Source organism: Euprymna scolopes, chromosome 1, assembly GCF_053919585.1.
Source record: "Euprymna scolopes isolate OS-2025 chromosome 1, ASM5391958v1, whole genome shotgun sequence".
Classification (NCBI taxonomy): Eukaryota; Metazoa; Mollusca; class Cephalopoda; order Sepiida; family Sepiolidae; genus Euprymna; species Euprymna scolopes.
The window spans coordinates 188,705,417-188,727,310 of NC_136482.1; the positions used below are offsets into that span (position 1 = coordinate 188,705,417).

At 33.5% G+C, this 21,894-nt stretch overlaps 1 pseudogene; it reads left to right on the top strand.

Annotated features, from left to right (window-relative positions):
* Positions 1-21,324: 21,324 nt before the first annotated feature.
* LOC145282426 (protein GVQW3 pseudogene) lies at positions 21,325-21,693 on the top strand (annotated as a pseudogene).
* Positions 21,694-21,894: the final 201 nt, after the last annotated feature.

Sequence of the window (21,894 nt, forward strand, 5' to 3'; positions counted from 1 at the left end):
TAGACAAGCGTGAAAGTGAAGCTCAGACGAGCGCTTGCAATGAAAATAACGCTGCTCAACTCTCTCTGTTATCTCCATGTAAAATTTGCTCACAAATAATAGCCCGTTTTGTCAAAATAGCACTGTACTTCGTTCGTAGTGAAATAAAAGTGTAAAAATGCTTTAGAAAAGTATCGGTAAGAGCCTTAGTTTAACTTCATGCAACACTAAAACCATTACAAAAAAGAAAAATATGACTACGCAAAAAAAAAAACACTCGACAAACATTTGTTAACATTGTACTTGAAGATGAATGTATTGTAGGAGGACAATCTCGTAATAATGTGCTGCACAGATAAGAATATACAGTCCTTTTCATTGTTTTCCATAATATTTTCCCTTTTAGCAATGGTTACAACCATTTATTTGATTAAAAATTCGATATTATGCGTAAACGCTTACTTTCTAAAGTGGTCTTATGATTTTGACCAGGACTGTATAAAAATTAAACCCTGTCCTTAAAGGTTTTATGTTTGAAATTACATGTTAGTCGATAAACGAGAAAATTGAAAAAACTTATGATGTTTTACAGGTGTCACGGATTCTATAAGTTGAATTTTATTTTTTCATCGATGAATGCGTAGATTTACTGAATGCATGTTATTATGGATGTTTCCCAATGCCTCTATGAAATACTCTGTTGATTAGTCAATCAGTAATGCTTTAATATGAAATACTCTGTTGATAAGTTAATCAGTAATGCTTTAATATGAAATAATCTGTTGATAAGTTAATCAGTAATGCTTTAATATGAAATACTCTGTTGATTAGTCAATCAGTAATGCTTTAATATGAAATACTCTGTTGATTAGTTAATCAGTAATGCTTTAATATGAAATAATCTGTTGATTAGTCAATCAGTAATGCTTTAATATGAAATACTCTGTTGATTAGTTAATCAGTAATGCTTTAATATGAAATAATCTGTTGATTAGTCAATCAGTAATGATTTAATATGAAATAATCTGTTGATTAGTTAATCAGTAATGCTTTAATATAAAATACTCTGTTGATTAGTCAATCAGTAATGCTTTAATATGAAATACTCTGTTGATAAGTTAATCAGTAATGCTTTAATATGAAATAATCTGTTGATAAGTTAATCAGTAATGCTTTAATATGAAATAATCTGTTGATTAGTTAATCAGTAATGCTTTAATATGAAATAATCTGTTGATTAGTCAATCAGTAATGATTTAATATGAAATAATCTGTTGATTAGTTAATCAGTAATGCTTTAATATAAAATACTCTGTTGATTAGTCAATCAGTAATGCTTTAATATGAAATACTCTGTTGATAAGTTAATCAGTAATGCTTTAATATGAAATAATCTGTTGATAAGTTAATCAGTAATGCTTTAATATGAAATAATCTGTTGATTAGTCAATCAGTAATGCTTTAATATGAAATACTCTGTTGATTAGTTAATCAGTAATGCTTTAATATGAAATAATCTGTTGATTAGTTAATCAGTAATGCTTTAATATGAAATACTCTGTTGATAAGTTAATCAGTAATGCTTTAATATGAAATAATCTGTTGATTAGTCAATCAGTAATGATTTAATATGAAATAATCTGTTGATTAGTTAATCAGTAATGCTTTAATATAAAATACTCTGTTGATTAGTCAATCAGTAATGCTTTAATATGAAATAATCTGTTGATTAGTCAATCAGTAATGCTTTAATATGAAATAATCTGTTGATTAGTTAATCAGTAATGCTTTAATATAAAATACTCTGTTGATAAGTTAATCAGTAATGCTTTAATATGAAATAATCTGTTGATAAGTCAACCAGTAATGCTTTAATATGAAATACTCTGTTGATTAGTCAATCAGTAATGCTTTAATATGAAATAATCTGTTGATTAGTCAATCAGTAATGCTTTAATATGAAATACTCTGTTGATAAGTTAATCAGTAATGCTTTAATATAAAATACTCTGTTGATTAGTCAACCAGTAATGCTTTAATATGAAATACTCTGTTGATTAGTCAATCAGTAATGCTTTAATATGAAATAATCTGTTGATTAGTTAATCAGTAATGCTTTAATATAAAATACTCTGTTGATAAGTTAATCAGTAATGCTTTAATATGAAATAATCTGTTGATTAGTCAACCAGTAATGCTTTAATATGAAATACTCTGTTGATTAGTCAATCAGTAATGCTTTAATATGAAATAATCTGTTGATTAGTCAATCAGTAATGCTTTAATATGAAATACTCTGTTGATAAGTTAATCAGTAATGCTTTAATATGAAATACTCTGTTGATAAGTTAATCAGTAATGCTTTAATATGGAATAATCTGTTGATAAGTTAATCAGTAATGCTTTAATATGAAATACTCTGTTGATAAGTTAATCAGTAATGCTTTAATATGAAATAATCTGTTGATAAGTTAATCAGTAATGCTTTAATATGAAATAATCTGTTGATAAGTTAATCAGTAATGCTTTAATATGAAATAATCTGTTGATAAGTTAATCAGTAATGCTTTAATATGAAATAATCTGTTGATTAGTCAACCAGTAATGCTTTAATATGAAATACTCTGTTGATTAGTCAATCAGTAATGCTTTAATATGAAATAATCTGTTGATAAGTTAATCAGTAATGCTTTAATATAAAATACTCTGTTGATAAGTCAATCAGTAATGCTTTAATATGAAATAATCTGTTGATAAGTTAATCAGTAATGCTTTAATATGAAATAATCTGTTGATTAGTCAACCAGTAATGCTTTAATATGAAATACTCTGTTGATTAGTCAATCAGTAATGCTTTAATATGAAATAATCTGTTGATTAGTCAATCAGTAATGCTTTAATATGAAATACTCTGTTGATAAGTTAATCAGTAATACTTTAATATGAAATACTCTGTTGATAAGTTAATCAGTAATGCTTTAATATGGAATAATCTGTTGATAAGTTAATCAGTAATGCTTTAATATGAAATACTCTGTTGATAAGTTAATCAGTAATGCTTTAATATGAAATAATCTGTTGATAAGTTAATCAGTAATGCTTTAATATGAAATAATCTGTTGATAAGTTAATCAGTAATGCTTTAATATGAAATAATCTGTTGATAAGTTAATCAGTAATGCTTTAATATGAAATAATCTGTTGATTAGTCAATCAGTAATGCTTTAATATGAAATAATCTGTTGATAAGTTAATCAGTAATGCTTTAATATGAAATAATCTGTTGATTAGTCAATCAGTAATGCTTTAATATGAAATAATCTGTTGATAAGTTAATCAGTAATGCTTTAATATGAAATAATCTGTTGATAAGTTAATCAGTAATGCTTTAATATGAAATAATCTGTTGATTAGTCAATCAGTAATGCTTTAATATGAAATAATCTGTTGATTAGTTAATCAGTAATGCTTTAATATGAAATAATCTGTTGATTAGTCAATCAGTAATGCTTTAATATGAAATAATCTGTTGATTAGTTAATCAGTAATGCTTTAATATGAAATAATCTGTTGATTAGTCAATCAGTAATGCTTTAATATGAAATAATCTGTTGATAAGTTAATCAGTAATGCTTTAATATGAAATAATCTGTTGATAAGTTAATCAGTAATGCTTTAATATGAAATAATCTGTTGATTAGTCAATCAGTAATGCTTTAATATGAAATAATCTGTTGATTAGTTAATCAGTAATGCTTTAATATGAAATAATCTGTTGATTAGTCAATCAGTAATGCTTTAATATGAAATAATCTGTTGATAAGTTAATCAGTAATGCTTTAATATGAAATACTCTGTTGATAAGTTAATCAGTAATGCTTTAATATGAAATAATCTGTTGATAAGTTAATCAGTAATGCTTTAATATGAAATAATCTGTTGATAAGTTAATCAGTAATGCTTTAATATGAAATAATCTGTTGATAAGTTAATCAGTAATGCTTTAATATGAAATAATCTGTTGATTAGTCAATCAGTAATGCTTTAATATGAAATAATCTGTTGATAAGTTAATCAGTAATGCTTTAATATGAAATAATCTGTTGATTAGTCAATCAGTAATGCTTTAATATGAAATAATCTGTTGATAAGTTAATCAGTAATGCTTTAATATGAAATAATCTGTTGATAAGTTAATCAGTAATGCTTTAATATGAAATAATCTGTTGATAAGTTAATCAGTAATGCTTTAATATGAAATAATCTGTTGATTAGTCAATCAGTAATGCTTTAATATGAAATAATCTGTTGATAAGTTAATCAGTAATGCTTTAATATGAAATAATCTGTTGATTAGTCAATCAGTAATGCTTTAATATGAAATACTCTGTTGATTAGTCAATCAGTAATGCTTTAATATAAAATACTCTGTTGATTAGTCAATCAGTAATGCTTTAATATGAAATAATCTGTTGATAAGTTAATCAGTAATGCTTTAATATGAAATACTCTGTTGATTAGTTAATCAGTAATGCTTTAATATGAAATAATCTGTTGATTAGTCAATCAGTAATGCTTTAATATGAAATACTCTGTTGATAAGTTAATCAGTAATGCTTTAATATGAAATAATCTGTTGATTAGTCAATCAGTAATGCTTTAATATGAAATACTCTGTTGATAAGTTAATCAGTAATGCTTTAATATGAAATAATCTGTTGATAAGTTAATCAGTAATGCTTTAATATGAAATACTCTGTTGATAAGTTAATCAGTAATGCTTTAATATGAAATAATCTGTTGATTAGTCAATCAGTAATGCTTTAATATGAAATACTCTGTTGATTAGTCAATCAGTAATGCTTTAATATGAAATAATCTGTTGATTAGTCAATCAGTAATGCTTTAATATGAAATAATCTGTTGATTAATTAATCAGTAATGCTTTAATATGAAATAATCTGTTGATTAGTCAATCAGTAATGCTTTAATATGAAATACTCTGTTGATTAGTTAATCAGTAATGCTTTAATATGAAATAATCTGTTGATAAGTCAATCAGTAATGCTTTAATATGAAATACTCTGTTGATAAGTTAATCAGTAATGCTTTAATATGAAATACTCTGTTGATAAGTTAATCAGTAATGCTTTAATATGAAATAATCTGTTGATTAGTCAATCAGTAATGCTTTAATATGAAATAATCTGTTGATTAATTAATCAGTAATGCTTTAATATGAAATACTCTGTTGATAAGTTAATCAGTAATGCTTTAATATGAAATAATCTGTTGATTAGTCAATCAGTAATGTTTTAATATGAAATACTCTGTTGATTAGTTAATCAGTAATGCTTTAATATGAAATAATCTGTTGATTAGTTAATCAGTAATGTTTTAATATGAAATACTATGTTGATTAGTTAATCAGTAATGCTTTAATATGAAATACTCTGTTGATTAGTCCATCAGTAATGCTTTAATATGAAATAATCTGTTGATTAGTTAATCAGTAATGTTTTAATATGAAATACTATGTTGATTAGTTAATCAGTAATGCTTTAATATGAAATAATCTGTTGATTAGTTAATCAGTAATGTTTTAATATGAAATACTCTGTTGATTAGTCAATCAGTAATGCTTTAATATGAAATAATCTGTTGATTAGTCAATCAGTAATGATTTAATATGAAATATTCTGTTGATTAGTTAATCAGTAATGTTTTAATATGAAATAATCTGTTGATTAGTCAATCAGTAATGATTTAATAGTAAATAATCTGTTGATTAGTCAATCAGTAATGCTTTAATATGAAATAATCTGTTGATTAGTCAATCAGTAATGCTTTAATATGAAATACTCTGTTGATTAGTTAATCAGTAATGCTTTAATATGGAATAATCTGTTGATTAGTCAATCAGTAATGCTTTAATATGAAATACGTAGCATTGGCCGATCATGATCGTTTGTTGAACCGACGTGTCTTGTGGACATCTCTAATTGCTTTACACAACTGATCTGATTTTTATTCGATATCTTCCTGTCATGCACATTCCCAGAAGGACATCCAGAATTTTAAGGGGACATATTTTCTAAATTCCAACTGTCCGATAGATAAATGCCGCGTTCAATGAATAAACATGTTGAACTATGTAAATTGGGTTCATCTCTGTCGCAAGGTTTCCACAAAAGGGAGATAACTCAAAAATAAAATATAAAGTTTGAGGTTATTTGATAGACCCCGTCTGCCTCAACTGCTGCTTTGTAAAAATCTTTTTGATAGCAAGATGAATCAGACATCCAATTAGCTTATATAATCGCATCAGCGCCATATTTGATCTTTAATCTACTAATCTCATGGACAAGATATAGATTCATTCTCGGAGGCTTTACGAAATACGCTGACTCATAATGATTATGAATGCTTATTTAAAACGGAACTAATTTCTCCGTGTAATGGATGTGTTTCGATGTACAATCTCGTTTATAAACTTTAAAGCATTCCACTTGTTATCTATTCAGCCAAATCCGGTTAAATTGTGACTACGGTACACATTACTAAGCAGCTATGTTTTTTTTAAGTTAATATATGTAAATGTAAAGGCATATTATGTATAACTCTCCATATTTATTTCCATGGTAAGTTATTAGCCATACAATTATTTTATCATGGAAAGTCATTCAGTTAGAAAGTTATTACATTATCAAAATTTTGAATAATTTACATTATATAGTTAATACGCTAGATAATGTGGAGTAATTAAGATTTTAACTTCATAAGAATTTATAGTTCATGCATTAATCGTCAAATGTAAGCACATATTAGGTATAACAAAAAACTTTGACCAAAGAGTCAGCAATAGTTTTATATGTGACTGAAGTTGTTAGATTCATTTTTTTATCCAAGAATTTTATAAAGTTCGTAATACGAATGCAGTTCCAAAGGAAATAAAAAACATTTTAAACTCAACAAAGAAAAAGAGGTACGAAGACGGGAGTAGTAACACTGAAACAAGTGGCCTTAACCGTGAATTTGCCATACGTTGAGCCTTCAAAAGATAGACGTCGTAGGTTTAACTAAACAAAAAATAATTACAATTTTTTTTTTTTGAATTTATATTATTCAATTTTCATCACAAGCAAGTCACAGTGTCACCTTAAAGTGTGGGGCTACTATTGGGGACACAAGATGAAGGGATATTATGAAAAGGAGATGAGCAGCAACATGTCTATTAACATCACACTTGAACTTCTGCATGTCAGTACAGTTGGGAAAGCAGAATCCAGGAAGGGATTTTTAAAGTCTAACAGTTCTAGGGAAGTAGCTAGTGCACTAGAAGGCTTTCTTATACCTAGGGATCTCTACTGGGGTGGGATCAAGCTGCTTGTCGGAGGTATTTATGTCGAGGGGGCACAAAGTTTGTGAGAGCATTTATCATTAAAATACTTGTAGAACAGGCAGAGGGATGCAACATTTCGTCGATGGGGCAGAGGCTGAAACTTAGGTGATAGTTCCCGACCTATCAGGTTGGTGACACTTCTTTGAACCCTGTCTAGAAGTAGGACTAGTAGCAGATGAAGCAGCCAAAATGTGGCAACAGTACTCTATACATGGGCGAATGGTTGCCTCATAGAGGTACAGAACAGTTTTAGGCGTAAGTAGCTTTCTAGCACGGTAGCGAGAGCCCACCTTCTTCGCAGCAGCATTGACTATGCTCTTAATGTATCGGTTCCAATTCATGTTCCCTGTGAACGTTAGGCCGAGGAGTTTAAAGGGATTACTCTCAGGTAATGTGTTTTTCGCCATTGCTGTTGGTGGTAGAGATTAATACAATAACATGAGGGATACTATTAAAAGTAGCGATTCTCAATGCACTTTTGTCAAAAGTTTAATGTCAAAACTCTGTTTTATGACGCACGCATATCACAGATTGTTGCTTTCTTAGAGCATGACACTGTCAATATCCTCGACAAACCAAATAAAATTTCAGGTCATCCATGCCTAGGTTCAGTCATCATAACAATTCAATTTTAAATCTCCTCTGATCTATTCGGGCGGAATAAAAACATAAGGTGGATTAGTCTCGGAATGCACCTCGTATACACAAGTAGGAGCAGAAATGAGAGATGTTTTTGAAATTGTTATTAAAAGGGTTGAACAAAATAATAGAAAAACATTATTAGAAAAAGTTTGGAGAGAAAAGGTCTTGCACCAGCACGTTTATGCCCCTCAAGTGCCATGTAGGAATTTCCCGTGACCACGTTAGAAAGACTCATACCTTGCTGAAAACATAAAACCAACATCGTATTAATTTTTCAATTTAAAACATCTGTTAATTGATTTAAAATTCACAAGATGTGTACATTATTTTGTCCTCTGTAATAAAACTTTCAAAAACACCTAATGGTTCTCTTCCACTTTGTAATTTTTAAGTCTTGTTTTTCACTATTATAAATTGGAGTTATGTTTGTATGTCGGTTAAACACTGCAGCTGTTTATAATTGTTTTGCCTGTTTAAATGATAATCATCCCGACTTCCTTTATATTTGTGTAGCAGTTTAGATTCACCAAGAACCGGTGGCCTGCGAGATGGAAACTAGCATTAAAACATGGACTGATTTGTACAGATCATTTTAAATATTTGTATAAAGTGTATTCTAAAGCATAGTAAGAACGTTTGAAAAGTATTAATTCCGTATATTACCAATATATATATATATATATATATATATATATATATATATATATATATATATATATTAAAGTTTGTTTTTGAAATATCGTTAAATTCAATGTATACCGTTTTCGTTTAACGGGTCTAGATTGTTATTTTAAAACCAGACACTGTTAATTTCGAATTAAGCTCAATGTGTCTATTTAATAGGTGCAGAGCATATATAGCGTAAAATTTAGCTGTTTGATTAGTGGGTAGGTAATTTTACGATTCATGTGTCCATAAAAATATCCTGTTCCCACTAACTTCTTGAGATGTTTATCGATTAGATTTTTACAACAAAGGTATATTTTTAACATGCTAGATATCGTATTCGGGTAAAAAGATTCAGCATGTTAAAAATATACCTTTGTTGTAAAAATCTAATGGGTAAACATCTGAAGAAGTTGGTAAGGACAGGTTATTTTTATGTAATTATAAAATTATGTAATTGTAAAATTGGCTACCCACTAATGAAACAAATGTAATGGAAAAAATCCAGGAAATAAACTAAGGTTATAAAAAGAAAACGTGAGTCTTTGAATTTTCAACAACATTTCACATTATATATATATATATATATATATATATAGTCTTTTCTGGGGGTTATTACATTGACTCCTGTATGCTGAAAGCGAATATGGAAGCCGCAGGCAGGAAGAAAAACAAAATCGTGTACTCTAGTCTACAGAGTTAATTTTCACAAACTTATGTACAAATGTTTTTACAAATATCATTCAGTTCTTAGTAAGTTTTTCAAAGTCTCAAATCTCTTCACAGACAGCGGCAGACGGGTGGATGAGGAAGTAGAGGGGTTACGTCGCTATATGGTCTGTTCTTCCCGAAATCAAAAAGCAATCTCTCGAAAAACTCTTCTCTTCTGACTAATTTTCGCGCGACAGTCGTATATATAGTGAGGTATGTGGATGGAGTGGAAATTTTCATAGCCAATAAGATTTCGCCACGAAATCGAAAAGCGTCAGGTTTTTTCGTGTGTGTAATTCCCGAATCTGGGACATGAGTAATTCTCACGACCGCCAAGGTCAGATGTCAGTTCTGACATCCCACTTTGAGTTCACCAAGGCCAGACAATGTTATGCTTCAAGTTCCTGTCATCAACTTAACTGCAAAATATATTTCTCTGGTTTTAAACAATATCTATTTTGGCATGAAATAAAATATATATATTTATATTCTCCATTTTAAATCCTCGGGTTCACTGGCGTCACCCGGGAATGATTAGCTATATCAGCGTTCTTCTAAAACTCCCCAATGGGGGATTACGTCACATTCGACCCTATTAGACTATATTTCTTCGTAGAACCAATAGAGTCTAATTCCTCAACACACCGCTCCATCACTTTTTACAGTTCGCCGTCAGATTTTTTTTTCACAGACCCCTATCTCCATCCTCAAATTACCCGTCAGAAAGATAGCATTCACACAATCCCATATCAACCCTTTAATCATGGTTCTCCCTCTTTTTCTTTCAAAAGTCCATAAAAAGGCAATTCAAAAATGTTCATAAGATCATCAAAATGTAAAAGTTTAAAGTTCGTCAGGGCTAATATAGTTTCTTTTTTTTTTCACATACAAATTTTTTTCTTTGTATATTCTTTTTTTTTCAACTCACATTAATAATTCAAAGATAATCATTTAAAAATTGTCACTCAATAAAATGCACAATTCCATCAATTAGCTCATAAGAGTTACTTCCCTGGTTTAAAATGTTGTCCCCTTTTTTCTTCAAAATAACATTACTCGATTTTTTCAAGGCTTCTACAAGAGTTATTCCCCTTTTCCCATTTTCTTTTCATCAATTCACTCATAGTTCAATTTTTATTTTATTTCACAGAGTGTCAGTCACAATTTACAGGAGTTTTTTTTCACTTTGCTGCTATTTACAGCACAGTCTTGTAATAAAGCGTATGTTGCCCTAATCATGGTTCTCAAAGGACCCACTTTTTGTTGATCTAGGGAAATGTTTCTCACCTTAAGCAGGTGTAGTTGAACCTTCACCTTTTATTTCACAGTCCAAGTCTTCTTTATAAGCATCTTGTAAGCTTTTCTTTCACTGAGGATTTCTTCTCACCTCAATAGACGGTCAGTCAAGGTATCATTGGGATTTTCTTTCGACGGTTCTCAGCTCAGCGTCTTGCAAGAATTTTGGGTAAAACAGAGAAAAAGAAAGGAAAAGAAAAGAAGATCTTCAAGTCGTCTTCAGTTCCTTTTGATTTCAGCATCAGCGAGGTCTCTGGGTTGCACTTCGTTTTCGTCAGCAGCAGCAGTATTTTCCAGAATCACAGGCGGTTTCGAACCAGGGTCTCTCCCGCCATCTGTGCAATCAGCCTAGAGATGCTCATCACCTTGATCTCTTCCCATATTCGCTCTCTTCACGCACCATACAACCACTAACAACAGCACAATTATCGTTACTAGCATGCTCACCCCCGCTCCTGTAACCTTATGAAGCCTATCCCTAGCTTCTGTAATCTCCAGACCGTTTAATCGGGCCTGTAATTCACTCATATCTATTCGTCATACTCCTCCCATAGCTTTTGGTATCCTAAGTCGGGTATGTGGCGGTGAACGATGGATCCGGGGGCCCCAGAGGTCATTGAGGTTAGTCAATTGGTCATTCGCCCACTCTACCTCAGGTGCTTTTAAAAACTACCGTTCCTCAGCCTGATAATACACAGGTAATCCTATGCTCTTTCCCCAGGCTTCACAACCCCTGTCCAGTTCTACTATAGTTAAACGTGGTCCCACCTTGATTATCCCAGCAGCCGTATTACCGCATACCTTAAACAATTCCATCTTTTGTTGCGTGGATACCAAACAGGTGCCTTCAGCTACTCTTATAGCCAGTGGCAAAAGACCTTCACTTGCCACTTCAACCTTGCAGACGCTATTTATCACTCTCTTCTCTCATAGCCCTGAAATAATCCTAACACACACAATTCATAATCTCCAGTGACATACAACGGACTCTGTGACCGGCAAATTCCAAGACCATTATTTCGGCATTTTCCTGCCTCTCGCTGATTCAACAGCATCAATCTATCTCTTGCCATATCAAACGCTACATATTCTGACTCCACTCTGTAACTGGCTACCAACCCTAACTTGTGTGTGCCCAGTAGATATGGAACGGGTGGAGTAATAACTTGATAAACCTCGTATTTAGTTCCTCGATTCCAGAGGGGTATAGATATAAACACTAATATTCTTTCAGCTTCTAACCGCGCACTACACCCCAGGGTGTTATGATATTTCCACAATCCTTCCTCGGGGTAAACTGGAAGTTGTAGGCGCGATGGTAATTTATTCCTTATATCTTCTAACAAATTTCGCAGCTGATCCGGACTTATTACACTAGGGGACAAATGTCCAATTTGGCCCCTATATGAGTGGCCAACTCAACCAATGTCTGCTCGATGCGTTGTAACCGTCGCAGCATATGCATTTAACTGTAAATATCTCTGTAAAAAGGCTTTCCCTCTCGAAAACTCAGTCTCAATTTCCAATTGACTGATTATATCATCAAGACTTTCCCTATTTCCCTGCACTTCTACTCTCGTGATATTGATAACCCCTCCTTGGTAACTGGTGTTTATGTTTTCTGCCCTCGCTCTAACTGCTCTATTCGGGTCCTTATTTAGTCGAGATGCTCTTCTGTAACCACTCCAAATAACGCTTCTAAGGCTTCCCCTATTATTGGTATAACCGCTCTCTTAGGCCTGGGTTTCAGGTTCCTAAATCTTTGATAATGGTTCCTTTGGTCGGTTCACCGGCGCCTCAAAATGCGCGTCTCGTCCTCTAAGGGCCCAATATCTGCATATATTGCCCCACCTGTTCATAGGTACTAACTAATTTTCTCCTTAATATATCAAACTGCTCAATCCCTTTTCTATGAGTGTTAATTAATTCCTTATAAGGCCACAAATCATTCACTAGAGTTACCAGTCGGTTCGGCTGGGTGATTATTTTCTCGCTAGTTTTTCTGAAAATGGCACCCCTTCTCACAAGCAGCGCAGTAGATGTCCACAGCAGTCCTAACAGGAGCAATACCATGATCTTCCTCATCCCTACAACGACAGGAAGAAATGGATCGATCAGCTACTCAATCGTCCAACTGATACATCAAGAACAACGTATGGTGCCGGTTGCATTTAACAACTGTGGTGGTTGCCCAACAATAAGGCATTGAAAGAAACATGACTATACCCAATCGACGACGCATCACCAAAAGTTGAACGATGAGATAACAAAATTGAAAGCACAAATAAATCATAAGAAAGAAGGCGGTTATGGTCGGCCAATAACATCAACAAGAATAAGAATAATTTCCCAAGGTTCATTCCTCGGTTGTGCCGTATATCGTCAAAGGTTCTGATACAAGAAAGAACTCGCTATATCAATAGCAACGCACATATAATCATCACGCAAGATCATTAACCACAAAAACATTTTTATGTCACTAGTTATAAGATGTGGTACAAAGGTCACTGACAAAAAAGAATACGTCCATACCAATAACTACTCGAAGATGACTCAAAGGATTAAAGAACAACTGTGGCCGACCAACGTCGTCATGCATCAAGCAAAACAATTTCTCAATGGCTAAGAAACTCTTCATCCTCGTCGATTTCTCAGCAGGACTGCGTCAGCAGATCATGCAAATTAGGCATCATCGATTAGAGCACTTCGTCAACAAGACCGTCCCCGGTCACCACACCAATAAAAGGAACTCGATTGAGTCGTCATCATTCTTCCTTATCCCTAATTTACCACAGGGATCTGAAGGTCGGAGGTACCATCCTTGCTCCTCTAAGAAGACACGATTCCTCGATTTGTCGAACCTGGTTCGATAATTCAAACCATATAAAAATTATAAAATGTTAACCACGCCCCCAGCACCTCACCCAAGAACGTGTCCGAGCCGGCCCTGCCCAGACCCACTGAGTAACACGACGGGCTGGTCAACCACAATTCACTACCTATCCTAACAAATTTTAATCAAGTGTAACATGAACCGACATCTTGCTGGCCAACTCCCTACATAGTACCCCAGTAGCTTATGTAATAATCACGTTGACACACCTGTTCCCGTCAAATCACCGAAGTTAAGCAACGTTGAGCCTGGCTAGTACCAGATGGGTGACCATTTGGGAATTCTAGGCACTGTATGTGCTTTCCGCTTATCTCGGCATTGTTTACAGTTGTTCTAAACCTCCACTTGTCACTGGTATTCAACAATGTCGAATCAGGAGAGGTGTGGTTGTGATTGCGCAACTCTTGCCACAAAAATGTCATGCGCAGGCAACCTTACCTTGGGTATCCATAGTCTGTCAAGACTGAAGGAAGCTTTGAACTTCAATCTGAATTATAACTACACAGTGATAGACTATTTCTTGTCCGAATTCATAACAGTTCCACTTGTTTCTTTTTAAGTATTGAATGTAAAAAGAATATTGACGTTTCATTACTCATAGGAATGTAAATTTTATATTTACCACAAATACTATTAGGTTTTGTTGTAAATAACATTATAGATAAAGTTATTTTTGTGTTTTTTTGTAAACGATTATTTTTAAGTACGCATAATATGTCAAAATTCATGTTCTGTAAAAAGATATATGAATTTCAAACACGTTCCTGTAATATGATAAGCTGTGCAATGCCATAGTACATGTTTGATTCTTATGAAAACTCATTTCCATTATCTGTTATGACCATTTGTTACGTTTGCAAGAAAAAATGTAAATGACTTTTGTAAGTATTAAAACTGTCGAATAATCTATCCTGTATTCTTTGAACATCACGTGAATACGGTGATGCATGTGGGAAGGGAAAACTACAGCAGACATCATATCCAAGCAACTTCTTCATAATCTTAATGTTGCCTCCTTTTATTTGAGTAGAAAAAAGTTTGTTGTCATGGCTGATTGACACCTGATAGACTAAAACACCAATAGGTATGTGTTGTCACCAATGACACTTGTACTTTTTTGGATGCCATTGACACTACTGCCTTAACAAACTTTACATCAGCATTCTCCTTTAATCATATTACGTGGAAACCTCTGTCCTTCATACGTTGTAAAATTAAATTGATAAGAAACGATTTATTTTCCATAATCGAAAGGAAATCTTTTTTTTTTTCAAATAAATTTCTTTCCGTCAGTAATGTACACTTTGTTACTTGTTTGATAATGGCGGCGTCTTTGATGGGTAATATCTTTAGTGCTTAGTCCTCAAATCTGTCCATCAAATACTATTGTAGCTTTATAATATTGCTTTACTGTGAAAGATGCATAGTCGTCAGCGATTGAATAATGCGTCTTTCCTTCTCATTACTTCAGTCGATGGAGAAGAGAACCTGCATCATTTGAACTCCGTTCTTTTATAACAGGGATCAGTTGTGCTTCATTTGGTTTGTGCAATAGATGTTTTTCAAGTCCAACGTTAACAAATTCCTAATGAACCGCCCCCTTAAGTAAACACTTCATCAAATCTCCACACTAAGTAATGTACTTGCAATAACTCTTATCCCTGAGTGGCTACCGGGCCTTGATAAGTGGTGACCACTGTGTAAAAAAAGTCATTGTTTGCATTGACACCGTTGATAATTTTTACGAAAAGAAACTTCATCAGAGAAACGTGAAAACATTTCAAGTTTATCTGAAATTTTCTCAAGGTTTTCGTGATCTTCTGATCCTTGATGTGTTATTCACTGGTGACAAAGCTATGGCAACTGAAACCCTGAAATGCATCACTAGGAAGAGGGTATTGGCACAAACAGAGTCCAAAAGGTCCTCAAATGTTCGAACATTCCACTTCTTCTGGAGAGTCCTCTTGTAGTTTTTAAGGAGCGCATCAGAGCTTGTTCGATGACTAGGTCGCAACCCAAGCCTGCTCAGTACTGATCAGTACGCCTTACAACACGCAAGCCATTCATTAATCTATGGAACACTGAGTGCAATATTATGTTACATACTCCTCGTCTGTGTTCATCGGTCTCCCTATCTTCTGCGTTTTCTTTGTAATAGAGTACCACGCATAGGAACTGCGTAATTTGTCTGTAAGTTAATGTTACATAACCGATGATACAGACAGTCTGCAGTGTGTAAGTCAGTGATGTCTTCCCAGTGACACTGTTAGAAACGAGAAGTTCTGCTTTCAGCATGGCATAGTTAAAGTAATAATAATAACTAGCGGGACCTGTTAAAATTCCACAGGAAACTCATTCATATGTAATATATTGATTTTGACATTCTGTATATGTCCGGCATAAATGGAAACGCTCTGATATTATTGTAGCTCTTTTGTTAAAACTACAATAGTATTTATCTAAGCTATCAGGGATGGCCGGTGTAGCCTCATCATAAAGTACGCTTAAATATGATATTTTAAGTTTGCATAACCTTATTTCGTATATATTCTTATATAGTTAATGTTATATCGATATTTATATGTAACTAGTCTAGGTGTCCCGCGTTACCCGGCTGTTTGGAGGTGTGTGTTGAGCAAAATAAAAAGGGAGGATAGTAGGCAGGCAGGACCGAACACGTACCCGAAGGAGGAAAAGAACGTGAAAAAACGTGATGTCTTTGCTGTTGCGCCCATCGCCAAACCAGAAGTGACTAATGTTTAAATTAAGGCTAGTTAATCAAAAAGAGGGGTTGACTTTCGAAAGTATCGGCGAAAAAACCGAACCCTCCATGTAGAAAAGCCCTCGGTTGAGGGTGACGAAATTAATGTTTTTAGGCAATATTTCGATATTTGTCGTCCGAAGGGGTGAGCTTCAAAACGATCTCGTTGTCGTGAAAATCCATCGTCTTTGTCCAAAGTTTTAGGCAGACATACATGCATACATACATACATTAAAAAAGACAGGTGATATTTATATTATAGAATATAAAGTTTCGATTTCAAAACAATATTTCCATATGACTCTTCGATGCATCAGTTTGAATCAAGAATTCTTCATAAGTTTTAGTTTCGGTCGGTTTTGCTTATAGCTGAAGGAACTCAGTATATATATATATATATATATATATATATATATATATATATATATATATATATATATATATACTAGCATGGGTGCCCGGCGTTGCCCGGATATTTGGAGGTGTATGTTGAGCAAAAGAAAAAAAAAAGAAAAATAGCCTCAATTTTTTAAAAATTTGACCCCTATTATAACCCCTTTAAATTTATTGTTTTGGGCTCAACTTAAGTTATTAATTTAGATCCATGTCCAACGAACCTATATCTAAAATTTCAAGTGTGTAGACTCAAAATTGTCGGAGGGGTTTGGTAGAGTAAGGTAAAATCGTTGAACTTTGACCCCTTAATCGCCAAATTTCTAGCCCAAAACCGATCACATCGATTTTCCCAAATCTCAGTACCTTGTATATCAAATTTCGGGTCTGTAGACAAAAGATTGACGGAGTTATTGCGTAGGGAAATGTACACAGACACACAAACACAGACACGTTCACTTTATATATATATATATATATATATATATATCGAGTTTTGGTTTCGGTGGTTTTGATTATAGCTGAAGGAAGTCAGGATATATATATATATATATATATATATATATATATATATATATATATATATCGGGTTCCTTTAGCTATAATCTAAACCAAAAGGAAAACTTATGAAGAGTCTTTAGTAAAATTATTTTAAAACAATAAATAAATGATTTAACTGCCATCAGCTATAATTGAAACTGAATGTAAAAGTGTAGAAGAAGTCTTGGTAAAATTATTTATGACTAGAAATGGAAGTCCATAATAATTAAACGACAGTTATTAGAATGTAACCGTTGCAAACCAAATAAATAATACACACGCTATCCTCCTTATATACAATAGAACCCCATGATACGTTATTAAAAGTTAGTAACAAAATACAGTACACTATATTATAAACAAAAATTATAATTAACAGCATAAGCTGGGGCAAATACCGTAACCAGGGGCCGGAAAAACATGTCATTACACATTGTAACCTGAAAAAAAATCGTATCCTAAGGTCAGCGCATACTGCGGTTCTACTTTATAGATTGGAGTTTTTACGTCTTTTTCTTCCTTGTTTTCAACTATTATAAATTTGAGTTGTTTGCATATCGGTTACACACTGTTGCTGTTTATAAGTGTTTTGCCTGCTTAAATAATATTCATCACGAATTCCTTCTCATTTTTTGTAACAGGTTAGATTCAACATGAACTGGTGTCCTGCGAGATGAACACTGACATTAAAACATGAATTGATTCGTGCAGATCATTTTAAATATGTGTATATAGTGTGTTTTAAAATTTATCTCATAGTGAGAGCGTTTATATATATATATATATATATATATATATATATATATATATATATATATATATATATAAACGCTCTCACATAATATAAAAATGAACGCTATATAAAAGTGAACGTGTCTATGTGTCTGTCATTGTGTCTGTCTGTGTGTCTGTGTGTCTGTCTGTGTGTCTGTGTACATTTCCCTAGTCAATAACTCTGTCAATTTGCAGTCTACAGACTCGTAATTTAATATACGGGGCACTGAGATTTGGGAAAATCTTTATAATCCGTTTTCGGCCAGAAATTTGGCTGTTAAGCGGTCAAAGTTCAACGATTTGGGAACTCTACCAATCTCCTCCGACAATTTCAGGTCTAAAACCTTAAGATTTTTGATATAGCTTCCTTGGGCATGGATCTAACTTAATAACTTGATTTGAGCCCAAAACAATAAATGTTAAGCGGTCATAATAGGGGTCAAAGTTTTTAAAAAAATTACCTCTGCGGTCTCTACCAAATTACTCAGACAATTTCTGGTCTAAACATTTGAAATTTTACATGAAGGGTATTCAGAGATAGGGCAGGCTTTTTAATGTGTTTGGGTCAAACATATTTAGTTACCAATATATAAATGTATGTGTGTATGTATGTATGTATGTGTGTATGTATATTTGCATGTCTGCCTAAAACTTTAGTCAGAGGCGACGGATTTTAGCAAGACCAGTATCGTTTTAAGTTCGACCTTTCAGACGACAAATATCGAAAAATTGGCTAAGAACATTAATATCTTCAACTTAAACTGGGCACTTTTCTACAGGAGGGTCGCTTATTACCGATATTTTCGAAAGTCATCCTCTCCTTTCGAGTGTGTAGCCTCAATTAAAACCTACGTCATTTCCGGTTTGGCGGTGGACGTAACAGAAAGGACGTCATGTTTTTTGCCTGTTCTTTTCCTTCCTTGCAGTACGGGTTCGAGCCTGCCTTCCTACTACCACTTTTTTTTGCTACCCCCCCCAATATATATATATATATATATATATATATATATATATATATATATATATATATATATATATATTATAAATATCGGTAAAGAAAGTTCTTTTTAATTCGTGACGTTTTTGTCCATCTTCATCCAGGGCGACCGATGGCGTTTGGATTTTAAAAAAGAAAACAAGGGAGCGAAGTTAAAAATGATATGAAAATGAGGACATATTTACTATTACCATAATAATATGTTCAAGAGGGCAGGAAGGGAGAGAAAAAAGGTTAGGAATTATATATATATATATATATATATATATATATATATATATATATATATATATATATATATATATATATATATATATATATTGGAGGAGAAAGAAAAACTCGCAAAAAGTACGAGTAAGGAAAATGTATCCTGCACATGATTATACGGGAAATAAAGGGAAACATTTGTATATTTTCTATGGGAAATATACACAAGAAAGACTGGGCAGGACCCCTATATATATATATATATATATATATATATATATATATATATATATATATATATATGATTGCGGCGTCTTGTAAGACGAGTGCCACTCCCTCAAACACTTAAAGTCCTTCAGCCCAAAAATGATTTCCATCGCCACATGACCATTTCAATAGACAAATGCCTGAGGGAGTATCTATACACAGATGATGTTACAGTCTTAGCTTTGTACGACAGCTAAGTCTCTCTCTCGGTTCAAAATGTTGAGATCCAGCAACAAGCAAGAGCAAGATAGCCAGGAACAAGTTAAACTGCAGACCAGCTTAATGCGGGTACTGGTCTCCCGCTTTATGGGTTTTTAAATCAGAGATTTGCTTCTCCTAGAAAGGTTGCCTTCACCACGGGTTACAGGAACCCTCTCCACCCCAACACACACGCACATACACACACAAACACACGGTGCTAGTTGCTCATTGCCCCCGAAAAGGGTTCATTTGCCCTTTGGAAGTTCTTGTTTTTAATCCTTCAGGGAGAATAGCCGCCCTCCTCACCAAACAATCTGGTGGGGGAACCAGTTTAGTCGCCGGTGCCCCTACCATGAGGCAGGTAGTACTGGGTTACATGGGACTAGTAGCATATGACATGATCTGACATACAATATATATATAAACGCATACATATATACATATATAATTATGCTATCTTCTAATAAGTCACCTAAAAAATCTAATGTGTTTCTGAACCTCTTCTGCCAGCTAAGAGAGGGCCTGCGACGTTCGATAGAGACGGACTCGAGAATTTTCAGATTATAACTTGATCGAATTCTCAACAGAAAAAAATCATTTTGGATTATTGTGGGGAGGGTTTAGGAGATTTTGATTTTTATTTTTATTCTTATATTTGTTTTTATTACGATTTCAGTTGTAGAGGGATTCCGATGGGTGTTTTTCCTGCGGCTAGCTCTGAGTACAGTTTTTGTCGAGGGAGTCAGTTATTATCCATTCAAAGGACGTTCCCCAACCAATGAAGTCTATGTTTCATGATGGTGGCCACAATATGGCAACTGTTTGCTTTCCTAAGGTCGTTTGTGTTTGTTATGTAATCATACCATTTGATGTTCAGTAAATCTCGAAGTTTTTGCTTGTCGAGTTGTTTGTAGTTTATTGCGATCACGCCGGCACAGAATTCAGGTCACACGCCTATACAAAAGCTTAGGGATAGTAATCGCATGGTATATTATGAGTTTTAATTTTAATGAGAGATTTTTGTTTTGGAATATACGTTTTATTAGTTTGCCGAATTCTTCGAAGGCGGAGCCAATTCGGCTTTCAATTACAGTTTCAATTAAACAATTTTCTGATAATGTAGTTGTGAAATATCGAAAGTGATCTACTTGCTCAAAAGGAGTTTTTTATTTCCTTATCAGTTTGTTTAAGCTGGGGATGGAGCATCCTACCGAGTGCCAAACATTCGTCTACCAACTCAGATATTCCAACCGAGAGATCTTTTTAAGATTTTAACCGTCTCTTTAAGTGCAATTGTTTGAATCTCTCTTGCACTTTGCTCATTGGGGCTTTCATTTGCCATCCATATACAGTGCTGTTTCGCTGTATCACAACTCATCAATGTGGCTACGAAATATGCTCAATAAGTAATTAGAAAATGTCAGGAGAGACATCAAGTATGATTTGCCTCAACTGCTACTTCATAGCGAACTCTACATACATATAGTTTACAAAATGATTTACTGACCACTTTTTCTCATTGTAGGTTTGAGCGCATGAGTGTTCGTTTTGGGACCAGTATGATCAGGTTTGCCGATCTGTGAACTCTTGACAAGATGCAGGGAAACAAGGAAAAACGTAGTGCATTCAAATTCTGGGTTAAACGCAAGAAAACCAAGCAAGAAGCTTATGGAATGCTAAAGGAGGCCTATGGGGATGAATATATAAGTCAAGTATGTTTCTATCCGTGGTTTAACAGATTTTCTGAAGGAAATGAACAGGTTGAAGATGAACCCAGATCTGGAGCACCGAACAGTGCACACAAGGAGGAAAACATTGAGGAAGTGCGAAGATTAGTGACGCAAGACCGTTGCATATCTGTAAGCATGATATATGAAGCTGTTGGTATTAGTATTGGCACAATGCAGACAGTTCTGACCGAAGATCTAGATCTCCACAAAGTCTGTGCCAAGTTCGTGCAATAAATCCCCTCCGACAGCAAAAAGCAGTTTCGTGTGGAATGTTGCACTGGCATTCTTGAAATGATAGAGGCTGATTCAGGTTTCCTGAATAAGGTAGTGACTTACAACAAGAGGTTACCTACGATCATGAGGGCAAACGCCAGGCTCAAGAAGGCAAGGGTGAGCAGGTCACAAGAAAAGGCAATGGTCATTCCTCTCTTTGAC